The sequence below is a fragment of the Mytilus galloprovincialis genome, chromosome 2 (assembly GCF_965363235.1).
Source record: "Mytilus galloprovincialis chromosome 2, xbMytGall1.hap1.1, whole genome shotgun sequence".
In the NCBI taxonomy this organism is placed as follows: Eukaryota; Metazoa; Mollusca; class Bivalvia; order Mytilida; family Mytilidae; genus Mytilus; species Mytilus galloprovincialis.
The window spans coordinates 76,968,847-76,988,261 of NC_134839.1; positions in this window are offsets into that span (position 1 = coordinate 76,968,847).

Here is a 19,415-nt window from a genome sequence, read left to right on the forward strand (position 1 = left end):
TTTTCTTAAAAATTAGGACACGTGTCACTGGTTAATATAGAATACAATTAACGGTACCAATTTTCTTGCACTAGATGCGCATTTCGAAAATACATGTCTCTTCAGTGATGCTCGAGGCCAAAATATATGAAATCAAAACCAAATTTAATATAAAAGACGAAGAGCTATAATCCAAAAGGTCCAAAAGTATAGCCAAATTCGTGAAAGGAATACTAGTGAACCATGAATAATCCCAAACAACAAATTTGTGATTCAATTTGGTTTGTCACACTTGCTTATATTATCAATATTATGTATTGTTTTCGGCTGAGACGACCATATGTATAAAATTTATAGTAGCCTCAGTTTTCGGCAATATTGAAACAAATTGAATATCCTTTGAATTGCTTCTTAAGTTATTTTAATATATATACTGAGCCAAAAAAGTTTAGCAACAAAATTGTGAAATTTTGTTTTATTACAAAATCATAAAATTTAAACATATAATTTTAATAACACAAAAATGGAATTATGATATGTCAGAAGCAACAAGAATGTTTATCACTCACATTAATTAGGATTTTCTTTGTATGGAGCGCGGGAGGGTCAAAATGCTTAAATGAGTATAGTGTTTCTCAAAATCAATTTCTCAGCCATGCCTTTAGTGCACCAATGAAGGATTGACAGGAACACCAGCAACTTCCCTTAGTCAATGCAGTACTTTTTTAGCCGAAAAAAACTTGTCACGTGTTGACGTAAAGCGAAGGAAGCGCTCCTCCCTTGACGATAGTTTTTTCTTGTCTACGAGATATCGACCTATCCTATGCAGTTGTAATTTGTCGATATCTGTTTGTTAGTCTCTGAACTGTTGCCTAGTGCACATTAAATCGAGCCATGATGTCAACAACCCTCATTCCGGCATCAACCGTTTCAAGACCTTTCTGACTGTCATTTTCGGGGTGGCCTGGTTGACGCCCCAAGCAAATTTTTCAACGGTGTTTGTGTTTTTCTTACCAATGGTGTGTTTCTGAACGTTAGTGAAAAAGAATTTTTTAATATCGTTTTAAAATTACAGGTACAGAAGGTAAAACATCATTGACACGTGCAAAGCTGAAATGGCGCGAAATCAATCAGCAGGAAAAAAGTACGACTGTTACAGGTAAAACTAAGGATTATATCAATGATGTTTAAATATTTTTTTCCAAAAACAACAAAAAAAAAAAATTATAAAAAAAAAGTGTTGCTAAACCTTTTTGGCTCAGTATATATACGGAAAAACAAGGTGGATATTTAATCATCGGCTCTCGTGAAGTTTTCTTGCAGGTTAAAAGAAGGGGACAGTATACCTCTAAGTAATAAAACTTTAAGATTTGTATTCTTTAAATTGTATAACGTCTTAGTCTGGCTTTCTCTTCAATTTTTAGATTATATGCAGAATCACGTTTTTATGCCAGATCTTTTATCATTTGTTAAATCAAAGACATGTAGTAGATGTATTTTTTTTTTAGACCAAAAAAACTATCATACGGTATTCCACATGTACGGTGAATTAAATTATTGACAAGCATATCACATCTTCTTATATATTCATTCGTTATTTGATGAAGATCTTCAACAAGCCTTAAAGGGATAATTCGCGATTTTTCACTTTAAATAAATGATTTTGAAAATGAACTTATTGATAACTATACACTTTTTAATTCTAAATAATTATGTTTATCCAGAGACATATAATTGTATTATATGTCTCTGGAACAAGCATGTGCATACAATAATACATGTATGTATACGCATGAGGTTCTCGCTACATTAAAGACCCGTAATTTAGGCCTTCCTCTTTTGTCTGCTCTATAGTCGGGTTTTTGTCTCTTTTACACATTCCTCATTTTCATTCTCAATTTTTGTAATATACGACGGTATATTGTTCCTGTATCAAATACCATGTACATGTACATATATGAGGCTATGAAAGTAAGTTTACAGAAATAAAGATGATAGTGGAATAAGCACTTTAAATTACAGAATAAAGAGATGAAAATATAAAGAATAGATTAAATGATTCATGATTGCTTAACGCCCAGTTACAAATATTACACTCTACCCCTCCATCTTTTTGTCCATCCTATTTAAAATGATTCTTATAGGAGGGTCTGAGTTGGGGGGGAGGGAGGGGCTGTTTTTCTGTAAACATTTAATTTTCACCCCTTTTTTTCTAATCTTCAAAAAATAAGTCTATTCTTTAAAAGTAATTTTTAACGCATTATTCTCTAATTTTTCCCCAGTTTTCTTTAATCTTTAAAAAAAAAAGTAAAAATCATTCTTTTAAATGAATGAGAACGGTGATTTCCAAACAACAGCAAGGCTTTCATTTGTTACTCAACAATGACGTGTTGGTGTGTATTGTTCTGCATGATTTAAGTGCTAGTTCTATGAAGTAACAAGTCCAAGTTTTCATCAGTTCTTTCCAGTGATTTTGACTACACATAAGAAGATGCCAATGAGACAACTCTTCGAAGAGACCAAATGACACAGAAATTAACAACTATAGGTCACTGTACGGCATGCAACAATGAGCTAAAGCCAACCGCATAGTCAGATATAAACAGGGGCGGATTCAGGCTTTTTGAAAGAGGGGCTGTAGTTTTGTAACGAGGGGAGCGAGGCGAAATTTTTTTTTTTGCCCCTTTTTAGGACTTAAAACATAAAATAAGTGAAATATGCACTTTTTAAACGGTTCCTGGCGTGGGGCATGCATATTTTGTAGTTGCTGGTAAGGTGTAAGGGTTGGACATTTTAGATGCTGCATCTCCCTATTAATTCACGAAGTCTAGTCTGATTAATCATTTAAAAAAAAAGTCCAAGCAAAAGGGGAGGTGTACGCCCTCTACGCCCCCTCTGGATCCGCCACTGAATTTAAAGTCCGAGTAGAAGTATCGGAAACCAGTTCATATTGACTGAATCCTATAGTCTGTTACCACGAAACCAAAAAAGGTTTAGTTACCAAGTTTGTTTTCACTTTTATCATATTTTTACAATGATAACTTTGATAATTTTCTTTAAATTTTAAGAAGAGAAAATTCTGTTACCAGATAATGTTTAGCATTTTCTTTTATTAATCATTCAATAAAATTCAGGTATCTTTTAGCGTTTTCTTTTATTGATCATTCAATGTTCATTATATTTTTAGACCACACATTTCTCTAATCTTTATTTTTTATGCCCATTATTCTCTAATCTTCATTTTTCAAGAGCATTATTCTCTAATCATTGAACCCCATCCAAACCCTCTTTTTTTTATTATGTTGTACATGTACTGTTATACCACTGATCGAGACTAGGGTGAGGATAGGGAGCCCGCTAACAATTTTAACCTCGCCACATTATTTATGTATGCGCCTGTCCCAAGTCAGGAGCCTGCAATTCAGTAGTTGTCGTTTTTTTATGTTTTACATATTTATTTTTCATTCATTTTTTTTTTTGTTATATAAATAAGGCGGTTCGTTTTCTTGTTTGAATTGTTTTACATTGTCATATCAGGGCCTTTTATAGCTGACCATGCGGTATGGGCATTACTCATTGTTGAAGGCCGTACGGTGATCTATATTTGTTAATGTCTCTGTCATTTTGGTCTCTTGTGGACTGTTGTCTAATTGGAAATCATACCACATCTTCTTTTTTATATTCCTGTCCTTTTAAAATGCCCATTATAGACATATAATAATACATTAGGCTTAACATTTCAATTTATAAATATCAAATAGCGAAAAATTTATATATTTATTCAATAACGACAATGTTGCTGCAATAGATGCCAAAAACATCAACAATATTTTATTGAAAAGAAACGGCATTTTATTTCACTTGTTCTTAAATAAAAAGATATTTCATTTCATTTGTTATATACGGACACTGTAAATTTTGAATGTAAATGAGTAAAAATTTGTTTATATTTATATATTGTGTCTTATACGCGATTCATTTATCTTTTTAAAGATTGATGCACACAATGCAAATGTTTAAATGTTTTGTTTAGTTCTGTGATTCTCATTTTATGTTTGTATGTGGTGAGACTTTAAAAAATAATAATAATGATAAAATATTGAATCTAAAAATATTCAGAAACTATTACCTTTTCTTAAATTTATACTTGATTCAGAAAATTAAAACCAGCAGTGTCAAACATGTTTAACACTCAGCGGGCATTCGATATCATTGACATACTATATAGCACTAATCGCAATATGTACATATATTTTGGGCATCTTATCAGTAATCTCTCTATTGAAGATGTTGAAATATATGTATTATAATTATTCGCTTATTAGGCAAATTCATATTCTACAAAGATATTTTCAATCATTTTAGTTTTGATAAATACCATTACAAATAACTTATTTTGTCTAGTTTCCTGTGTGAGGATATTTGATTGATAAAATTTAATAAACAATTTAAGGTTGTCGGGTAAATGTGGATTACGGATTAAGATGTTAGATGTCAAACTTGAATTAACAAACTAAGGTGAATTTAACCCGAATATGTAGTTTCTCTTCAACAGTGTTTTAATTCCAATTTCCTTATTTTCATTTAAACTAAATTAATTAGAATGAAAGAAAGATTCGCAACTAAAGATAGTCACAATTAAAAATATGTATTTTGAAAAAAAAGACAAAAACCGCCAGATCATATCTGATTTAAATCCAGGGTCCGTATATGCATCTTCTGACTTCAGACTCAGACTTCTCTTGAACTGAATCTTAATGTGCGTATTGTTATGCGTTTACCTTTCTACATTGGCTAGAGGTATAGGGGGAGGTTGAGATCATAAACATGTTTGCGCCTGTTCTAAGTCAGGAGTCTCTGGCCTTTGTTAGTCTTGTATTATTTTAATTTTGGTTTCTTGTGTACAATTTGGAAATTAGTATGGCGTTCATTATCACTGGACTATATATATACATATATATAGTATATATTTGTTAAGGGGCCAACTGAAGGACGCCTCCGGGTGCGGGAATTTCTCGCTACATTGAAGACCTGTTGGTGACCTTCTGCTCAGTGTTGGTTTTTTTCTTTGGTCGGGTTGTTGTCTCTTTGACACATTCCTCATTTTCCATTCTAAATTTTACAATGGTACGTAAATTAAGATTTTATTCGAAAAGACGGATTTTTCTACATGTTCTACATGTACCAAAAAAAATATTGTAAATGTTTAATGATGATACATGTCCAGATCTAGATCGAACTGCTTTGCTTCGTCAAAAGTACGAATAAAGAAAAATCACAGATTTATATTACAACTAGAAAGTCCTCGAACAGTTGAAGAAATCATCAGAATTTGTTTATTGTAAGTTATTTTGTACATGTATAACTATAATGCGAACCCGAAGTTGTGAAATCGCAACTAAGCGTACTTTGGAAAAGCGACGGTTCTATGAAAACCTATTGTCAAGTTCAAGTTCTGTTTCGACATCATTGTAATATATGTCACTGAACGTTAAAATTCAATCCTTTATTTCGTCTTCGTCTTCGTCAAATAGTGCTGTTGGTTTCTTTTTATTATTATTACATACTAGTATACATGAATACACCACAAGTTATTCCTATGTAATCTCATTTAGATATTTAGTAGTTTAAACATATTTTATTGTTCTAAACAAATGGATTAGAAATTTAGTGCATGCAAAGTAAATTTTAAAGATGACAATGATTGCAGTATCTGTGTGAATCTACTTCTCAATCACGCTTCATAAAGATATTACAGAATATTCAAGATTTACAACTTTTCGTGAATATGATTGCCAATGGAATAAACCATGCAGCAGATTTCAAAATAACCATATTAATTTGTGTCTGAATTATAACAACTGAAACTGTAATTCTGCTGAAGTGCACCTTAGAACTTGTATTTCAGATAATTTGACCACGTGACAAGAAATTATACAATAAACATTGGTCACGCACGATAGGTTCTGATGTAAGACACGTACCGTTACAATACCCAGTTTACACGCATCAGCGCACACAGGTTTTTGAATGGGGCAGTTGATTGGAGGAAAGTTACCAAAAACCACGCCTACCTTTACCTATTATCCAATCAAACGCCTTTGACATAAACATAAATAATACATGAGTAATATTACAGAGATTTTGAAAAAAGTTGAGACTCTAAATTCTAACTTGAAATTATAAATTTATGCTCGTAATGCATTTTCGCAATTTACAATAAATGTTATACATACTTTCACCTATCTAGTGAGGAAAAAATAGAAATTAAAAAAAATTGCAATTTACAACTATTTCGAATTATAGTGCACAGCAAGGACGTATATTTGTTTTCCGTCCTTGTGCACAGTTTGTGATAAATGGGTGTCAAAATGTATTAAACAGAAACCCAAAGACCAGTTTCAAGAAGAATTCTTTGCTTTTATGCAGAATCGCATAAAACATAATGCTGTCATATTTTCAAAAAGAATTATCAATTAGAAAACTCCTTTTTACATTTCTAAATTCATATATTACGCAGATATAGATGTGGTAGTTGCCGATTGAGTCCAGAAGGTTTCAGGATTTACACAGAGAAGACAGAATATGTCGTCTCTGTGACACAAACAACATTGATGATGAGTACCATTACATTATGAATTGTAGAACATATAAACTATAGAAAAAGAAGGAAATGTTTAAGGAACTACTGTTAGTCAAACCCTTATATCTTTAAAGCTGATCAACAGTTAAACTCATCAAATATTGTAATATTAGAAAAACTATGTAAATGTTATAAATGTGAAAGTCAGTCCTCCAAGCTAATTTAATTGTATCGTTTACACATGCATGTACTAATTTTACCTTATAGTTATGTGTATGTATGTTCTTGACAACTAATAATTGAAGTTTTATGAGAAATAAAGTATTCGTATTCCTTTAAACATGTAAACCATAAATTGCAGTACACGAAGACAGCCTACGGGTAAAGTTCAAGTGAATATATCACAAAAAGATTATATTTAATCCTCATCCGTACGCGTCCTTGTAAATGCCGAAAACTCTGGATTTTCTTTGAAAATTACCTGAGAGGTTATAAAAGATCTAGAAAAGACCAAAAATGAATTGAAATAAAAGATTTTTGTGTAGACGAGTTACAACATTGCATAAGCATGATTAGGAAATTTGAACAAAAAAAGTTCGTGCTCATCTTTGTAGTGGCGAAAAACACGCATATCGAGTTACGTAGACGAAAAAGAATAATTACATTCATAATAATTATGATGTAAATTCACGAAATTAAAAGGTTATAATTAGAAAACAATCAAAAACACGATTCCTCATTCCCCATGTATAATTATAGATTAAAACAAAATTATAATTTTAATTCTGAAATTCAAAAGGCATGTTTCTGATACGTGACAGTTCAGGGAACACTATTACATGAAATGCACGATGATATTGACCGAAAACAAAGGTGAAAGATTCAAATTGTAAAATCATTCGCTGAACGGTAGAATTTCTATCAATCATTCAACGATATAAAAAGACTTTTGAGTGTAAAAGTATGATAGAAATACTTTTAATTTATTGAAATGCCTGTTATATTGTTCCAGTCATTGGTTACTAGTGCATGATTGTCAGTCCATTTCGATATTTCATAGCACTTTTACAAATTCTGAAAAAAAAAAAGAAAAGAAAAAACTAATATTCCCATGGGAAAAATATATCTTCCCATGAGAAGAAAATTGTCCCGCAAAGTGTTCAACTCCCACAAAAGGGAATCTAACCAACTAAGAAATGCATAATCATCTGTAGATTGATTTTTATATATGAAACGATGTGTATTGATTTTACTTGGTTCAATGTTCAGTGGCAAGTATTTTATATATGCACAGGTCCTGAGACAGATAATCAAATTATCAGATTGCGGGATGACGGACAGGAAGACTCCAAACGTAACAGTGTGAACTAGCTGTCAGAAACTTAAGTACTCTCAGATTCTTTCATCGTTGAAGACCCTCTAGCGACTATAAAGATGAACAGGAATACAAACGCTGACCATTGATAATTTGTATTTTTGTTAAGCTCTGACTTTGTGTTCGATTAGGTCCCGTGTATGTTTACCCCATATTCCTTTATTTTCTATAAAGGCGTCTGTCTTGACAGTAAGTTGACACGACTTAATCATGTTAATACTAGTTAAACCCTTAAATGTAAGACACCAGATGGAAATATTCAAAAAGGACAGCCAGTTTGGTTCTCTTTAATGTTAGAGTTCAAATCTTCATGAAGAAACGACTATATTTTTTCTGTATTCAGCATAGAATAATATCTTCTAAACTATATTTTTTCGCACAATGTCTGGATATTGGTGGACATGCATTATTGCGAAACCAGACATTTACAAATGAAAATTAACACTTAGACTATAGACATTTAGTAGGGAAGTAAATGAACAAAAGACAAGTAATTCAGAAACATAAAATTGAGAATGGAAATAGGGAATGCATGGATCACGCAAAATTAAGCAGGGGCGACATCGGAGTAATGGGAGTTTGCTTCTTGCAAGACATTCGCCGTGAAAACAATTTGATATGAAGTCAAGCCTTTGTACTGTGACTTTGTTTTAAAATTTCAAACATGAGGCTGTTACGGCCCTGGTCAATGTTTTTAAGCAATACATAGTTTCCTTTCATTTTGTTGTTGGCTTTCTGAAATAAATGTTTACATATTATAGACTATCATGATCCTTTTTTTCAATTTCAGTTAAACACTATGTCTGATTTGCTTTTTCAGAAACTTTAGCATGTTTAAATGTCTTTTTCTTTTTCTTCATCTTTTTGAAACCCTAGTTTTGTATTACCACTGACCAATTCAGTAAAAAAACAGCTGCTTCATGTTTGTATAAATGTGTTTGTAACCTTTCTAACATGCTATTATTTTCCGTTATTTTTTATTCCGTGTCTATAGATAGTCTTGATAGGAGAGTCAAGATTTATTTTGTCTGTTGGTTGCTTGGCTAGCGTAAGCTAATCGATTTACCTCACATTTTGAAGTTGGATGGAGATTGTTTTTAAATAAATGCCGTACCTTTGTACTTTGGTTTCCTGTCGGTTTTTTCTCAATTTTAAATTGGGAAGTTTTATCATTTGTTTTGCATGATTATTAATTTTGACTTGCAAATGAACAATTAATAAATCTAGTCCCATGTTTGCTAGCGAAATGTCTTTAGTGTAATCTCGGAGTGTAATTTTTATTTCAACTTTTACGTTTGCTTCAGCACAACCTAAAACACGAAAAATTTCATTTTCTTGTAAGAATGAGATTCGTTACTTCAAACAAAAATCGCTTTTATCTTTTTTTTCTTTTTTTTTTTTTTTTTGCAGTAAAAGACCGGTTTCTTAAAAAAAACTTTCATACAATCGACTAAACGAAGTATAAGCTTCGGGAAGGTCAAGGATTATAACATATTTTTCGTAATTTTGCAAAAATCGAAAATTTACGGTAATTAATGGTCGAATTGAAGCTTAATACCTACCAAAAAATCTCAATGAGCGAAAAGACTTTCATTTTAGTCATCTCTGGTGTATTTATGATGGCTTGGTTTGAAGCGAGAACAGACGAACTATGCTTACTAGTGTTGCATAAAAAAACATGAGGATATGGTTTGTCCTTTATGAATCTATATTGCAACTTTGACTCATATAAGGATAATGTTTGTCTCATAGAAAAATCGGTAGTTTTAACCGATAATTTATTTTTCGATTTTTATCGGATATAGTAGTTATTTGGAAAAAATACAAACCGTATAATTAATCATTAAAGTTTCGTATGCATCATAAATCAACCGGCTCCGGCAACTTTTGACTTGTTCTAATATCAATAGTAATGATTTTCAGCGGAGAAAAAGATAGATATTTTGGTCGTGCATGGTTGAAAGAATCGTAAAAGTGTTATTTTTCTAAATTCTGTTTGTTTAATCGGACAAAGTAGAGTCTTAATTTGATTTTTTTTTTGCCGAACTGAACTCTATATTGTGTATTGAATTGAAAGTTTGCAAACGTTCCGACCAATGAAATTCATTTTAATATGTAACGCGAACTTCAACGAGAGCACCTAGATGAAATATTTTATCTATACTACAATCAGTTTTAACTTAGAAATTTCCGCTCAAATATATAGGAAATAAAAATTATATGAAAACAACAATGCAGAATGTTTCTTTTCCATTTTTTTTTAACAATGTTTATGTTCATTTCAATTGGTAAGTAGACTTATATTTAATGCCCAAAACGTAAATATATGTTTTCTTTTAAAACATTAAAAAACGTGAGAGTATGCCGATAAATAGCCAGTCTAGGTCGTTAAACTTAAATCAACTTACCCATCGTTATCGCAGACTAAAATTTATCTCATATATATATATTTTCATTTATTACAAGTACGTCAGGGTGCATGACAGCACAATAATCTTTTTACAGAATCGTAAGAACAATATTTTTGTTTGATATTTGCTTCTCTTCCACAATTAACGCCCGATTTGGCCAGTGACCGGTATTACAATTTAACACAGTTTTAAAAGTTCAGTGGGCTGCTACTTCATTTATAATTTTGGGTATGACTTTCTGTTTATCATATTCAACATACGTCAACATTGTCTTCATCAATTTTATTATTCAATTCATCAAAACCTTGTTTTTCATTACAAGCTTTTCCGTATATCAATATACGGCAAGAGAATGAATATTTGTTGCTTACCGGAAATATAAGATACATCGATTTAAATTATGTACACAATAAATAATTGCTGTGTAGTTTCCATGTCTACATTTGATTTACGTGTACAATATAGTAAACATAAAAAGAGAAAAGAGAAACGGTAAATATACAGGAATACATAAAGTTTCGTAAATAGTTGCAAAGGAGCACATGTTACTTACATGCCATGAGGTTTCATAGCATTCAGTAATTTTTGAAACGCACATATATATGTGCGATAAAGATCTAGTGCATTTGAGCAAATTAAATTTATGTTATCCATCTAACTATTTTATTTTCAACAGATTCCCTAGTTTGACATTTTTAAACCACGCGTGCATATATATTTTAATGTTTTTATTTAAATGCCTTATATATGAAAATGTCACGTGTATTATACGTTCGTTTAATTAAATTGTGGAGCATGTGACTTAATAAGACTACGCATTTAAAGTTTGAAACAAAAAACGATAGATACATCGAGGTCGTTTTGCTTTGGTGATTTACCTGTAAAAAGCTCGGGTCTCATCCATGTTTAAAACGAATTAATGCATGTTTGAAATAGTTTAACGGGGGCGTGGCCTATTAGTTTAACGCAACTAACCAGCAACTTGATTTCAATTGATTCACCGCAGAGAAATCTATTTGACTGGCGTTAAAATGAATTGATATGAATTGATATGAATTAAATATAATTTTTAATTTTTGTCAATCTTTATCAATAAACGATCAATCTCATTTAAATAGCGTTAACACGTTTTTGTCCGTTCAAGCTATATTCGGGTTACTAGTGTGATAAAGTGAGAAACAATAATCGATTGTAAATTTATTGGTTTGTGCCCATTTATAACTTCGAGTATAGGTTTCTGATAAAATAATAAAATGCATGTGCAGTGTAATCAAACGGCAAAACAACTTTTATTAGAATTTAAACACAAATACACAAAAACATTTAATCAAATAACACAGGAATGTTAAGAAGGATTTTTTTTTCAAAATCAAATAGAAATCTCTCTAAAATCAGTTTTTCTCACATTAATACTCATTTATCAAAATTATAGCCTGAAAGAAATCATTGTGTATAATCTAAGTTTTTTTTACTGAACATTTTATGCCCCCTGCTCTTTTTCAATTTTTTAAAAGAATTTGAAAACAAAACTTTAATTATTGCCAGCTCACCCTATTTGCATATTTTCTGATATAAAAATGCATAGAACCTGTTTTGATAACACATTGAAAGCTTATCAGAATACTATTAATGTAATGTTTAGCAGTCAATCATTACAACATTCAAGATTATATAAAGTATCCAATCCTGCCTCTGTCTCCAGTACACATCCTACTTCTCAATTAAAGTTCACATTTTCTACCTCAAATGGTCAATTTAGAATTTTTGTCGCAACAGTATCATCTGTAACCATATATCTGACACAATTTACCTAATAAATATACTAGAAGTGTTCAAACTAAGCCATATTTGCAATAGTTGTATGTATGCAGATACCAGTCTGAGACATAAATTCACTTAAAATGTTATAGAGATGACTGTTAACATCCGATTTTTCATAACTCCCAAGCCTAGTTAGTTATTGTTTGCTATATCAAGAACTTAAAAATCATAAAATCATAGCATTTACAAGTTTGGTTATTTGTTTTATGACCATTGGGGTTAGGCAATTTTCTATGTATTTTGCCCCTGGGGCCTCAAATTTCGTGAATTAATCTGCTGTTTCTAGCAATTTGGAGTATTTAGTACATGTTCAGTGATATAGATACAATGGATAAGCGTTGATGTGATATAGATACAATGGATAAGCGTTGATGTGATATAGATACAATGGATAAGCGTTGATTCTTGAAAAAGAAACCATGAGCCCGGTGGGCGAATGGTTTGTTTTTCATCAATCAACGCTTATCCATTGTATCTATAACTTAAACTATTGTGATAATGTCTTTTCAAAATTAAATAAAATTGAGAATGGAAATGGGGAATGTGTCAAAGAGACAACAACCCGTCCAAATAAAAAACAACAGCAGAGGGTCACCAACAGGTCTTCAATGTAGCGAGAAATTCCCGCATCCGGAGGCGTCCTTCAGCTGGCCCCTAAACAAATATATACTGGTCCAGTGATAATGAACGCCATACTAATTTCCAAATTGTACACAAGAAACTAAAATTAAAATAATACAAGACTAACAAAGGCCAGAGGCTCCTGACTTGGGACAGGCGCAAAAATGCGGCGGGGTTAAACATGTTTGTGAGATCTCAACCCTCCCCCTATACCTCTAACCAATGTAGAAAAGTAAACGCATAACAATACGCACATTAAAATTCAGTTCAAGAGAAGTCCGAGTCTGATGTCAGAAGATGTAACCAAAGAAAATAAACAAAATGACAATAATACATAAATAACAACAGACTACTAGCAGTTAACTGACATGCCAGCTCCAGACTTCAATTAAACTGACATGCCAGCTATAGACTTCAATTAAACTGACTGAAAGATTATGATATCATCATATGAACATCAGGCACAATCCTTCCCGTTAGGGGTTTAGTATCATACCATCATAACATATATGAGAAGAACATAACCCGTGTCATGCCAACAACTGTTTTTAGAATAAATGTGTTTAGTTCCGATGCAAAGACATTATCAGTGACTCAATATTAACGTCAAAATATGCAATCTTTAATGACTTGACAACAGTATCGTAATTATATCCCTTCTTAATAAGTCTATTCAAAGGTTTTGTAAGTTTCTGAGGTGAATTCTGACACCTTTGTGCTTTATAAAGAATATTTCCATAAAAAATTGGATTTGAAATACTTGAACGTATTAGAAGTCTGCATGTTGAACTATATTTACGAATAATGTCTTTATACCGATGATAAAATTTAGTAAATGTTTTGACTAGTTTGTGATATCGAAAACCCTGGTGTAATAATTTTTCAGTAATACATAAATTTCTCTCGTTAAAATCTAAAACATTGTTACATACACGAGCGAATCGTACAAGTTGAGATATATAAACACCGTAAGATGGTGACAAGGGAACGTCACCATCTAAAAACGGATAATTAACGATAGGAAATGAAAAATCATCCCTTTTATTTCCATTAGAGATATAGATATCAAGATCGAGAAAAGGGCAGTGGTCATTGTTAGTATTAGCATATTCTTAATTAGCAGGTATTGTAAGTGAGTTTAAATAACCATGTCATCGTGTCAAACGATGCATTACAATAAATTAAATATCACAATGAAATGGTGAAATAATACAAATATAACACAACACGTCTGCCCTTAAATATCTATATATTATCGGCCATCTATATCTTATCTGTTAAAGACATATTCGATCACATTTCTAATAAAATAGAGAATAGAAATGGGGAATATGTCAAAGGACAACAACCCGACAAAGAGCATATTTATAGTATATATACATGTATATTACGTATGTTTCCCGGAAACTTCTAACAAGAAGCCTATTTATAAGCACATGACGATTTTCTAGAATAGGGATTTGCGAATATATATTATAAATTATAAAGTAAAATAGATAAAATCAAACTATATTAATTTACAAACACAAATGGACAAATAGAAAGTAATGATTTTCGTTTCAAACATGTGGAATAGCCACCAATGATACGATAATAAACAATCAAACTCGCTTTTACTACACAAAATATCCACAAAAACTTACAAAACAAGGAGAAAAAAACAGGAAAACTAGAGAAAAGGGACAACAAAGAAACTACAGGGATTCGACCCTAAACCGACAAATCATTACCGCTAACTTATTGATATTAACCATGGAACCTCGCGGCTACCAACTCATACCATACGATTGCCTATTATGAATATAAAAAGGTACAAGCACTGTGTGTCCGATGTATATTACATATTCATTTATATATATATATATTAGACATTTAGATCGTAACCCATTGGTAGCCGTAAGGTTTCGTCGACATGTTGATGTCAGAACAACGACACAAAATTCATGGACGGGTTCGAATCCCAGTGAAGGCATATAGAAATTACAAAAAATAAAAGGTAAGTTTTTAGAATAATTCCATTAGTGAACAGAAATCAGTAAATTGGCCAATTCAAACTTAATGAAATTAGGCAAACAAAGGAAACAATGAATATAATTTGCCCTGACCATTTCAGCGACAGATTTAGGAAGCGTTGATTCTAGAAAAAGAATCCACGGTAAATGAATAAGCTGACGTCATCACAATTGTTTAAGTGCATATATTTATTGATTGCATTTTATTGTTAATAACAAATTGAAAGTACATGCAGTGTACTAGCTGTTTCTGAGTATCTATTTGTTGGATTGGTATATATTTATATTGTTTATATTCATGCTTAAGTAGACAGAGATCGAAGATAACTTTATTGTTAAAGACTGTATTTGACCTTAATAAAGTCCTAAGTTTCCAAGACAGAACTATCTTCGCATCTCCTATGATATCCAGTATTGTGATAAGTAACTATGTATCTATGTGTTGTTTTTCAATGTGAAATATAATTATCCTCAGACTAAATAAAGATCCAGTGCTAATAAAACTATTTATCAAAACTTATATATAATATGAAAATAGAAATTACATTGGAAAACTGGGGACTAACAGCTGCATACACATAATAAACATTAAGAGTTATCCCCCTTTTAACATATAAATGGAAATTAATATATATAGAAAACTTTGGGGATAAGATAAAATTTGATGATAAAAGTATACAATTTTATTAAAAAGTCCAAATACAGATGCGAAGCAGCTTTAGTTTCATGGTATCGCTAGGAATACATTAGACGGATGTCGAATATATACTGTAGCAAACGCATTTTTTTTGTGTCTTGTGAGGCTACAGATTAATCCTTATGTGAATGGTATGTATATAATAGAATAAAGAATGTTGTTTTTTTTTTTCTGTGGCTTGAAAGTACCTGCCAAATTGTAACGTTATCCTCTCTTAAAAAGACTTCTTTAAATGGTATAATTAGACAGATTTATAATGTAATTTATGAATGGGATGTTGATATGACGTCAATAATGCCTGAAGAATCTAACAAGAAAACTTAATGTGATCATAGTGTATTGAAAACAAATAACAATTATAATTTGATATAGTTATAGTTAATCTGTTCACTCTGTTAAGTGGTTTGCGGGTTTTATTTTTTGTTGGTCGTTTTTTTTTTTTTTGTTTATTTTTTATCACAAATTTTCTTCTTTGAATTGATTTATGAATTTTTGATTTACCGCTTGGTAACTTCTTTGTAGTTTCTAGACGAACACATTTTGAAAGACAAATTTGGAATTGTACAACATAAATGTGAAAATGTAGCTTTGAATAAAAGTTGACATTTTAACACGCACAATAAAAAACGAGAAAGGTAGCATTTTCATTTCGGTCAAATGTAACTCATCGGATTAAATTTGTTCTTCAACTTGAGAGATAATATAACATTTTGGCATCTGAAGTCTTATAAATTTTGGAGATGTGCATCTGCGCAGTGACATTAGTACCGTGTCATGTTTATAGTATTTTCCTTATCACACATTTTATATCACTAGATCAAAGAACCATCTATGAATAAAACAATGAACTTTCAATCGATTTATATCATTGGTTTAAGGGTAATGAGGAAAGTCACCAAATATCAAAGACTCAGCTAGACTTAGGGTCGTTGCAGTAATAACGTTAACAATAGAAGGGGGCGTGTTCAGTATTTATCTCTTTTGCATTGGAAGTACAAAATTTGATTATTGTTTTAGATAAAGGATAAATCATATTTTATGAATAATTTCTTTAGAATATTAGTGATATACGTAAATATATTTTCCAGGGTTTACAGCTTCACAAAAAACCTGTTCAAGTCCAGAGGGATTCAAATGTGACCCGCTTACCACATTATGCATCGAAGGGAAGACAATTTCGTTCATAAATATCTTTTCATTTTTACTTAAAACTGTTGAGTTTAAACATATGTTGATGTTGTTTAAATGTATTTCAATGTTTTCTGATCTTTTGTATAAAGGTAGATTTAGTATGGTGACTAAATAGAATCAACATTTACCAACGCACTGACTTCTGAGTAGTGGTCATCCTCTAAAGAAAAAAAAAGAAAGCAACACTACACATATTATTAAAAGCACTTTTCTGGTCTAACCCCCAAACAAAGCTAAAATCCAAAAGTTTGACAACCATACATGTATCAAACCGAAAACGTTTACCAAAAAGGATTAATAGACACAGTCAATCCTGTGGTAGAAATAAACAGATTTTAGTGCCCGAAGCTCTTTTCCAAAGTTACCGAAGTAATGAACGCTCAAACATAATGCTAGCGTAATTTAAAGAACATAATACTATACTGACTGGCTTTAGAAACGCAACACTCATTTTGTAGATTTTTTTTCACCAAATAATGTTTGATCCTCATACAACTACTATTCATGCTCATCATATGTCTTTCCCTTTCGAAAAATAAACATCTGACTTACCTGTGGTTATTGAACATACCAGATTTTTTAGATCGCACGAATTTTCAGAAAGAGAAATTTCGAGCCAATAAAAGATTTTTTCTGTTTTTTTTTCTTTGTGAAACAGTTAGTTTAATCCTTAGACACACTTTAATCATTTAAAAAATGTTGCATCTACATATTGCCAAAACTCAGGATTGAAAAGCTGAATCAACTCATTAGAATTCTGCAAACAAGAAAACGTGAACGTGCAGCAACACAAAAAATTGACGTCAGAAACTCGTCTAACTGTCCTTCCAACAATGATACCGGTAGACTGGATTTGTTGAAGACCATCAAAGAATAGATCAACATGTAGTGACAATGCAACGTCAATAGAATTTGATTAGACAACGTCATTTGTGAGACAGATCTACGGTCGCAACGTCAACTGCTAACCAAATTGATGAATGAAATTTTGCACAGATTTATGCCATAAATGTTTCCCATTAACTGAACTGGCAAAGAATCGACTGCAGAAAACATTTAGAGCCTTAAAGTGTAAACCGCATAATTGTTAAAACCCATTGTAATTTGTGGAACAACGGCAAAATCAGAAGGTGCAAAACAGAAACCAAAACGTGCCGAACAGAAATGGTGTATACCACAATATTTGAACATCGAAAATGACGTAATCAATTCAACTTTCGAACTGCATTTTTTTTCCAAACATTTAAGTAATGACAGAACTTTCTATTCATAAGTTTGTTTACAAAAAAATGCATAATTAAAAATGAAAATTGAAAAGAATAATCTAGTGTTGCGTTTCTAAAGCCGGTCAGTATATTTATTTAAATCAAATCGGTATAGCAGCAATGATTTTGAGCCAATAAAACTCCCCTGATTAACGATTTAACAGCAGGAACTACAAACAAATAATAATAATAACATGCAATAAATTTGAATCGTCCTTAGCGCAATTCGGAGTTAAGTTTCTTAGGAATTATGAAACTTAAAAACTTTCGAAGCTATAGTAATATAAATTCTGTAGGAATTATGTATTAATTTGTTACGATAGCATCTGATTTAACCTGTAATGTCATTTCAAACAAGGTCAAGCTTTTCTCCAAAAGGTTATTATCTCTGAACTCCTATTCCTATTTGAGTTAAACTTATTGACAATATAGTGATTATTTTTTTTTTGTTGAATCTGGCTTTGAACAAGTTTTTAGCAAATGCGAGCAATTATCTAGATTCTGTCTTTTCATTAAATGCATTATGTTTTTTATTATATGGGTCGAACCTATTTTGCAGAATTAAGTAGTTTGTTATTATGTTTTCTTGGTTAAATGCCATTTTAGGTTAGGAAAAGGTTTTCATTACAACATTTGTAACCTCGGAACTTTCTCTATACCAGTCTTAAACTGCCTCGATGGTGTCGTTAATAAAAGTGCTGGTATCGATTTTGAGAGTTTAATGGTTCAAATACAAATCGTGTCAAACGAATGACAAAAGCATAGAATTTGCTGCTTCCCCGGACGCTGTATGTAGGAGCAAGGACAAAGACTGGTTGGCACGAAGTAAGACAAATACATTCGAGAAGAACTTGTCTTTCGTAACTATTACATATTTGCCTCAGCATGACGGTCTATTTAAAAAAAAACGGCTTCATTTTCAGATTAACCTGTTCTCGCAATGATCTATATACGATAGTGGTTGATGTTGTTTCTTACAATGGTGAACAAAATTAATTGTTTGAAATCGACGATATTTTTAATTCGATTTCTTGATAATGTTTTTTGTAGATGATGGCGGTGCATTTATTAATGCTGGAGATGGACATAACGTTCAATTTACTGGAAGATAGCGTACCATTGTAATAATTGGTACGAAGACGATCGACAGGCAATATTCAAATAAAATTACACAAAGTACAAGCTTTGTATGCAATAATAACTGTTATTTTATTCTGTTAAGTAGTGTACTTTAATGAAACACTTCTTGAAGTATTTTATAAGCGACAGTGGTTACAGTCGCATTGATCTTTTTTCATGGATTTATCATTCTTGCTCTTTTTATTATTTCATGAGTTTATAAACTTAATCATCCATACAACCAGTTTGAACCATTCATTTTCTTTTGAAAATACCTGCACCAAGTCAGGAATATGTCAGTTGATTTCATTTCTTTCGTTGATTGATAGCGTATGATTTTT